This window comes from Nanorana parkeri, unplaced genomic scaffold (genome assembly GCF_000935625.1).
Source record: "Nanorana parkeri isolate BGI_ZX_2015 unplaced genomic scaffold, ASM93562v1 scaffold502, whole genome shotgun sequence".
NCBI lineage: Eukaryota > Metazoa > Chordata > Amphibia > Anura > Dicroglossidae > Nanorana > Nanorana parkeri.
Genome location: NW_017306770.1, coordinates 594,243 through 602,170, shown reverse-complemented (window position 1 = coordinate 602,170; position 7,928 = coordinate 594,243).

Below are 7,928 nucleotides of genomic sequence, written 5' to 3'. Positions count from 1 at the left end.
TTGTCCGACAGCACCCACCTAGGTGGGGGTGACAATGTCAGCATTCTGATTATTCCAAATATTATGGCAAGATGCTCCTGCACTTGCCTTTGCACAAGATTTGGGGTATTCCGTTATCCCGGCATCTTGCTGCATAGGTGCATAGGCTTTGCGGAAGTCATGGATTAAGGTATTAATGTTTTAAACCTTTTTTTTTGTACAGGTTTTTTTTTATGTGGAATGCAGCTTTTTGGCATAAGGAGAGTGGACCACTATTTAATAAGCAGCCCTTGTATTTGGTACACTTTACCCATCTTTTGGATTCTCTATGGAATCTACATTATGATAGATTTTGGGCTCACAGTAATGTTCTTTGGTGATAAATGACAGTAGACCCTGTCTCACCTAACCTGTAAACCCTGCAAAGGTTAAGACAAAAAGAATGTTGAAATAAAGGACTAGATATAGATTTTAAATATGACAGTTCCCAAATACACTAACACCTGCATTACCAAATGATCTGAGCAGAGCACATTACTTATTTCTACAGTACCAGAACCCTTTTGATTACAAGTAGTGCATGCACTAGACTTCTAAACTGTGACTGAACTACAGGAGACAATTTTTTTGTATATAAAAAGTTCAACTGCTTGGAGTATAAAAACATACATTGATTAAATAAGTATAAATTAAATATAGTCCATTCAAAACAATTCACACAGTATAATTATACATATTAACCAACAGCTTAAAGAAACCATAATAATTTTTTATGTGCATCTGTTGTATTTATGTAAACTTTGTATTAAAGAGAATATTTAATTTACTGTTTTGATGGTCGCCAGGACAAACCCTGGGCTCTCCAATTATAAGCAAAGCATGGGACGTACTGAAGTGAGGTGAAGTCAAAGGCAAAAATTCCTATTTCTTTTTTACTTGCTTGATGGCAGGCTAGTGGGGTTCTGGAAAATGTGACACCCCGATGTGTAGAAATAGCTAAACAGTGCCAGCCAGCAGCTGTCAGAAGCAGTCCTTTTATCTAAGCAACAGAAACATTTGGATTGTATAGCAATGTTTGTAAGATTATTATCAGTATAAAAATTGCATTTACAGTAAACATTTTCTAAAATGACTGGTGAAATGCTGAGTGATGCCAAGCATCTGTTGGCAAATAGTCTGATATTTTTGATTGTCAGGATACACTTCGTCAAATAGAGAGGGCTACTAGGCATGCTCAAATCAAAGGAATGCTTTCCCATGTGTCCCCTGTGTTTAGCCATGTGACATCACAGACCACATAACCAAACACGGGGAACATGTGGGAAAATGCCTGGGCACTAGTTCTGCCTGTATCGCTCTACTGTGAATTATGCACTGCTCAGCTCAGCATTACAAGTGTTACAAGTAGGTGTGGATGAACAACAAGTCTCCTAGAATAGGGATCTAGTCACAGTTACCAATGCCGAAACCCCTATTTCTCTGCCAAAATGTTCTCCCTAATTATAATTGCCTTATGTGCCATGTAGAAGTGGTAGCATAGTGTTTTTCAAATTGCCTATGTACTAAAACAGCCTTTCACAATCAGGATTCCATAAAGAAAATCCATAGGGTTCCTACATATGGTGCTACAGACCTAATATAATGTCCACCCTGTTCTTTCTGGTTATGTTTGGATTCACTGGATACGCTGGGTCAAAAAAAACGAATGCTACTGGGCTTGCTCAGATTAATGAAATGATTTTGCATGTGTCCCCTCTGCTTAGTCATGTGACATCATGGATCACATGACCAAGCAGAAGGGACATGTGGGTAGGTGCCTCTACACTATTTCTGCCTGAATCATTCTACTGTGAACTATGTACTTCTCAGCTCAGCATTACAAGTCTTACAAGTAGGTGTAGACCATTTGGTCCCCTTCCTCTCAGACTGTAGCTCATTTGGACAGGGTCCTCCTCACCTTACTTATGTCAATGATGCTTGTCAGTGTTTCTTACTTGTCTTGTCTAAACAATTGTACAGCTTTGCGTAATATTTTGCCCCTTTATAAATAGTTGTTACTGTATAGACAGACACTGAGTCTCCTGGAATAAAGATGTAGTCACAGGTACCAGTGTTGCAACCCCTATTCCTCTGTCAAAATGTTCTCCTTAATTATAATTGCCTTTAGTGCATGCAGAAGTGGCACATCGTTTACGTACAAGAATATACTTTTTCAATCAGGATTCCATAAAAATCCTAAGGTTCCTAAAGAAAATGCTAGGGTAATTGCTTGAGGAATGAACACTTTATGTCTCTCGGTAACCATGAGCATCCATTCAGCTGTCTGTAATAGGGGCATACTCATTAACAATGTTAGGGGACTTTCTCCCATTAACCTCTAATATGAGGGGCCTTCTCCGTACTGACCATTTATGTAAGGGACCACTGCACTGACCACCAATGTAAGTGGCCACTGCACTGACCACCAATGTAAGGGACCACTGCACCGACCACCACTGTAAGGGACCACTGCAATGACCACCAATTTAAGAAATCACTTTTGAACTGGCCACCAGCAAGGTGCATTTCACCACTGATTGCCTTTTATGATATTCATTTGATTTCACGTGTATTACTGTAAATCATTTTTTAAAAGAGGATGGTGGTGGGGAAAAAGTGGGGTTGGGTGTTAAACAAATATTTTTTCTGTGTGTCAAATAAACTTGGTTTTTATTGTTATAATTACAACTCACTGATTAAACTAATGTACTGTGAGCAATTATTTAACAGAGGTTCACTGGAACATAAAAAATAATTTCAAGGTTTTTTCTTTGTTAAAAACAAGGTTGAGAAAGGTTGTACTAGAGTATGTTTGATTCTTCCATTAATGAATAGAAAATTCTACTAGCATTTGTTCTGCACAGAAAGAATGGCTTAAATTAAAAGAGACAGGCATTATTTTCATATTTTCTTTATCCAGTTATAGAAAACTAAAAGTCAGAGTGCACATATAAATTGATAGAATTTCTCATGATGTTTTAATTTTCAAATCAATATGTTAATTAACTGTGAATTTAAAGTGAATCTTTTACATTTGAAACATGATCACAAGATGGAAAAGTACAGAAAGTAAAGAAAATAAATCTCTTTTATTTTGACTGCTACCATTACCGAGTAAGCATCAGTGGAAATCAGCATCAGTGGAAATCAGCAGCAGTGGAAATCAGTCTTTGAATCTTTTCATTCGTGTTGTGTCACTACTGCAGAAATCTGTATGATGTTAGGGAAACTTGACAGTGCTCTATCTCTGAACACTACAGTTATTATACAAGATGTATATAGTACCTACAGTTGTGCAACACTTACAGAATAAAGGGAGATAGCACAGTTGGGACACAGTTCAATACTAGAAGGTTGGGAGGGTCCTGCTCATGAGAGCTTACAATCTAAAAGCGAGAGGCAAGTGATACTAATGGTCAGGGCTGTGAGACGATGAGCTGATGGATAAAGTACAGTTTTTAGGTGGGGATATGGGCTTCCCTGAAAAGATGAGCTTTCATTGATTGCCTAAAGACAAGCAGATTAGTAGATAGTTGGATAGGTTGGGTTAGGAAGTTCCAGAGGATGGGAGATGCTGTGGAGAATTCCTGGAGGCAAGCATGGGAAGAGGTAAGCAGGAAGCTAGAGAGCATGAGGTCTTAGGAGGAGCAAAGAGGATGATTTGGGTAATATTTTGAGACAAGGTTGGTGATGTAGCTTGGGGGCGATGTTGTGGATGGCTTTGTATGTTGTTGTTAGTAATCCGAATGGTATTTGGGCAATCAGAAGCCAGTGGAGGGACTGGCAGAAAGGGGTTGAGGACACTTAACAGTGGTGTCATTGGTTAAGAGGGGGCATTTTTTGGAAATGTTATGGAGGTGATGGCAGAGATTAAAACAGTTATTGGATATTGGGCTGAAAGGAGAGGTCAGAGTCCAAGATTACACCTAGCACCCTGGCATGAGGGGAGGGACTAATGATTGTGTTATTGATCTCAAGGGGAAGAATTGGGGGGTGGGGATGCAGGGCGGGAGGAAATTTTATGAGTTCAGTTTTGGAAAGATTAAATCTGAAGGTATGTGATGTCTGTACTGATATGGCATTTAGTAAATTAGTGATGGGAGACTGAAGAGTAGAGGGATAGATTTAGAAGTCATTGGTGTAGAACTGGTATTAGGGGCCATGGGAGACTACCTACGACCCAGGGAAGAGGTGTAGAAAAATAATAAAAGGGGTCTGAGGGGTCTAAGGACCCAAAATGGCTGTGCTTAGGGTTCATTTAGGCTAACATTATAGTGTTAATGCAGGTGTAGAGCACCCTTTCCCTTCCTGAAAGATTTCCTTTAAACCATCTAAAACGTTTAGGGCTGGGGGGGGTCAATCTATTGTGGCTCAATAAATGGATCTGTCTCCAATAATTTCCCATTTGAGAGGATACATAGTACCATAATGCAGGCTTTATTCCTCAAAGAACAATACAAAGATATGCTGAAAATGTACTACGCCTAGTATTACATTAGCAAATGGCTTTTTAACTCCCCTCTTATAATAAAATGTTATTGTTGTCCTCTTTAAAAGAAAATAACAGTCAATCACAGCAATAAAGCTGGAGACTGCTACTGCATCTATTAGACATATATTTTGTCCTTTCACATAACACCATGTCTAGGACTAAAATGTCTCAGTGTTTGCCTTGCTAAATTAAATTCTCCCTGCTCCACAATGACCAAAGCAAATAATATATGACCTGCAAACGAGTTATTTGCATTCTCCAAAGAGCTGCGTGTTTTTGTTCCTTGAGGTCATATTTCTTTGAACCTCTCTTCTTTGTAACAACCTTCTGTTGCTCATTAGCATGCTGATCACCATTAACGCAGCTATAATATAGCAATTTTCCTGCTGTATACTGAGTGGGAATGTTCATCTGAATTTTGTCGAGGGACAAAATTAAGTACATAAATCTACAACATAAACCTGGATATCATCCAGGTTTGGATGAGCCGCTTCTTGTTGACAACGTCATAATCTTCTCTTCTGCTAACAGCTGGCTAAGCATCTTTTGTTCTTATGAAAAGCAAAATTACAGAAGCAGAAATTTGTGAACGTGCCTCCGTTTTAAACCTCTCAATCCCGCTCCCTTTTTCAGTTCTTTACTCACTCAAGTAGTATAGAAGTAAATTACATTTATAAGCTTTAAAATTGTGCAGTGGCAAATGAGAGAAGGCATTTATTGGCTAATGTGATAAAGAAAATGGTCATTTTCAGAGAGTTGTGAGGCTGTAATTACAATTGAACTGAATGCCGACTTTTATTTAGTTACATGGTTATTTACAATAAATATCATCCATATTTTAATGGCATAGAATGAATAACTATTAATATTCTGCTGCACGCTTTAACATGCCAATGTCAGGTAATCTGAGTTATCTTTTTTTCCCCACATATTCATGATTTGGCTGCCAAAGGTTGTGGAGTTTTTGAATTTACAGTATATATCATAAACGTGTAGCTTTGGGTACCTATATATGTATATCTATAGACAGGTGCATTTTCCATAGTCCAAGTGATCCCAATGCAGTTGTTCAGTAGTTTTACCATGTATAAAGTGTGAATGACAATATCAGATCAACACCAATCTTTTTGACATTGACCTGGAAAGCTTTGGATGATTGTTTCTGCACTTATTAGACAATAATTGTGATATCCCTATGAGGGAGATGCTGTCCAGTGGAGTGGTGCAAATATCAGGAGAACCAGTTATGGTCTTCTGAATAAGGGGATTAACCACTTGCTGTCCAGAACAATGTCTTACTTTTTGTACACACATGATAAAATCTGAATTTTTGGCTAGAAAACAGCTTCAAACCCCCAAACCATGATATATTTTCTGAAAGCAGAGGTCATGTAGAATAAAAAAATGCTAGTTGCAATTTTTTATGACGCACGGCATTTGTGCAAATGTTTATCAAACCAGTATTTTTGGGATAAAATACACAAAAAGTAAATTTAGTGCACAGAAACAGAATATAATACCCGTTTTTTTTTTGGTAAAATGTAAAAGATGGGGTCACATCAGGTAAATAGATACCAAACATGTCAAGCCTTAAAAATGCGTTTGCCCATGAAGCCGCAAAAAAAAACTTCAATACCCACAATTTCCCATAGGGTACACTTTAAAAGCTTTTACTGCTCATCATTATAATAGTAATAGTGATTATTGGCTCTAGAATTATTGCTCTCACTCTGACGTTCACGGTGATAGGTTACATGTGTAGCACTATGTGTTTGCGTATGTATGTGTGTGCACGTTGGGGGCAGGGGACTTTAAAAATGTTTTTTGCATTTTTTTTACATTTTTATGTTACTTTAATTTTTTTATTTTTTAAAAACGTTTTTTTTAACACTAACTTTATTGCTATCACAATGGGGGGCTATCAGGCCCCCTATGTAATAACAGATAGGCTGTGACAGGTCCTCTTTATGGAGACATCAGGAGTCTTTCAGACCCCTAATATCACCTAGGGAATCCAAAGAAGCTGTGGAAGCAGACATATGCTTCACCAGCTTCTCTCCTGGCTCTAAAAGCCTGAGAATGTAAACAGTGACACCGGAAGTGATGTAATACACATCACTTCCAGGTCCAGTGATCGGAGGAGAGATCAGCAGCTGTAAGCCTGCTGATCTCTCTCCGATTGTTGTGGGGAGAACTGCCGTGCTGGTCTTGGGCCTGCACAGGGGACAGCGGGAAGCTGGTGGCGCGAAGGGGGGTAGTGGCAGCACATTCCACCAATTGGTACAAACAATCCGGCAGCTGTGTAGATGCCGGATTGCTTGTATCTTAACAGCCATTGCCGGCTGTTTAAATTTACACTTTAAATTTGCACTTTAAATTTAAGTTTAAAAGAACACGCCTGCCGTATATATTTACGGCTACCCGCATCAAGTGGTTAAAGTGTATACACAGCCAAAACATTTTTCTCAATTTTGCACAGAGTGGAAAAGGGTTAGGACTCCCATCAGGTTTTTACAACTTTTAAGGGCTAGGTTAAATAGATTTTCCTAATTTCCTGTTCTTCTCACAATGTTTTGCCAGACAGGAAGTAATGATATATCTCCAACAGCCACAATGACAGAAATATATTTTTTTTTCATATTAGAGAGACTAGTTATGAACCCCTATCAGATTCTTTATATCTGTTTATGTCTCTGTTGCAGGTTTTCCATCACTTCCTGAGTAGTGAAACAGCAGAGCAGGTATTAAGAGTGAATCTCTCTAATGGAGCCCTGGATAGCATTAAAAACTTAACAGGGACTCTAAACCTTTCAAAACTACAGAGAAAGTTGTTTTCTGGATCAGTTACCTTGCAAAAAGAGCCTATAACCCAACTGTGAGTCTATAAACCTACAGTGTCACTCTTTCCAGTTTTATCTACCGGGTAAGAAGAATTGTTCAGTAGCATGAGACAAAACTATTTTATAAGTATTTACTTAATGGGAACCTGTAATTACAGCATAAATCAGATTCAAAACCTTTTATTGAGTTACCTATTTAGATTATTATACTCTGAAAGCAGAAAGTGATGGATGGAGTTAAAGGAACAATACAAAACCAGTATTAATAAAGCCATAGTACGAGCTGTTTATCCACATCAGCATTTTGTCTTTGGATGCACTGCCTAGCAAAAAGGCCAATGATGCACATCAGGTTTTACAACCTAAAATTGTCTGTACATGTTCTATAGAACAATAGGCATTGAAGACAGATGATATTTTAAGGCAAAAAAAGACACACTTATTCAGCTACAGCAGTAACCATAGTTGAGGTTAACTAAAGGTGCTGGAGACTTAACATTTAGTACATAGGCGCACCATTTAGAACTAGGTATGTGGGGAAAGGAACCCCCCCCCCCCCCCCCCCAGCTCAAAGAGGG